Source organism: Mustela nigripes, chromosome 4, assembly GCF_022355385.1.
Source record: "Mustela nigripes isolate SB6536 chromosome 4, MUSNIG.SB6536, whole genome shotgun sequence".
NCBI lineage: Eukaryota > Metazoa > Chordata > Mammalia > Carnivora > Mustelidae > Mustela > Mustela nigripes.
Window position 1 is genome coordinate 178,115,865 of NC_081560.1, and position 1,600 is coordinate 178,117,464.

Below are 1,600 nucleotides of genomic sequence, written 5' to 3' on the forward strand. Positions count from 1 at the left end.
CACAGGTGTGAAAGAAATTAAAATGATTATACTATGTATAAATTCAGGCCAAGAGAAATGAAATTTTATATGAAAATCTTACTTTTTAGACCAAAATAAATCTCAGATCGGTGAACATTTATAGTGAAACTGAAATAAGAAACATATAAAAGAAAACAGAGTGGAATTGTGAATTAACTTGAAGGAAGGAATACTTTTCTAAGTAAGGTGAAACCCCAAAACCGTAAAGGAAAAGATTACTCGTTTTTTTGAATAAAATGTGAAACTTCTGTAAAACAAAAATACAAACAGCAAACTAGAATATCTTTTCTCAATATCTGACTGGAAAGCAGCAAATCGTATTTGAAGAGTTTTTACAAATAGGAAAAAAGCGAACGTTAGAAAAAGTGCATAGGACACAAAGATCTCACCCACAGATGTGCAAAGGGGCAGAAATGCACAAGATATTCAGGTGTGTGGGTAATTCAAGAAATGCACAATTAAATGACAAAAGGCTTTTCCTTCCGGTGTACCCGGTACCCTTCCATGGCAGACTGTATTATTGTCCCCCATTATTTACTCCCTGTCCCCGGAAGCGGACTCTGCAACCTCAGCCCCACCTTTGGCCACAGGATGTGCAAAGACAGTCCAAGTCTCAATGCCTGTGTGAAGAGCCTTTACCCGCTTTCTCTCTGCCCCAAGAGCAGCATGTTCTGAACAAGTTGTCTCTTGAGCTTAGATCCTGGAGTGAAGAGGACCGTAATTCAGAGCCACAGCGAACCTAAAACTGTTGCAGCCAAAATGTAACATAAATGAGAAATAAACCCTAATTTTGGTAAGACAAGGAGTTTTGGAGGCTCTTGCTTACCACAGGCAAAAGCTAATTAATTAATATTCCTCTGGGTTCTACTTAGTGATCGAATGAGCTGCCTGATGGTCCCTATTTTACCACTTAACAGCAGGGACTCATTGGGCAAGAGTGATTGCTTTTTCTAAGTGTCCACTTCCTCACCCACGTGACACTTAGGGCTCAGTCTGTTTTTGCTGTTTTAATTATTATTAGTAAGATAAAGAAGTCACACTGAACATCATTTGGAGAAGTAGTGCGCTTTTTTTTCTGTTATAATTTATTTTATTATTAAAGTAATCATTATTAATCATTGAAAACTGAAGACCATAGATAAGGATAAAGAAAATAAAAACTATGCGTTCTCATCACTGTTAATATTTTGAAGCACTTCCTTTAAATTTTATTTTCCCCCATGCATTTTAAATAAAACCATACATAGTTCTGCTACCTGCCTGCCTTCCCCACCCCCAGCCCTGTATTATTCTCACTTTCATTACTATCTGCATTACAGATTCTGTAAACATTTTCAATAGCTGCATATCTTCAAGGCTACCATTTTAAAACTATATTCCTTGTTTTATATTGGCCATTTAAGTTATTGGCCCAATACCAACTTACTGATTTTATAGAAAACATGTTATTTTTAAAGAACTATTAATCTTTCAATCTAAACGGCTTTAGTACCTTATGATGTTGACCAGTCTCCTTCATCACATGTAGTTTCTTCTAACTTTATGCTCTTTCAGTGGGCATTTCCTTATGAAAAAGGAC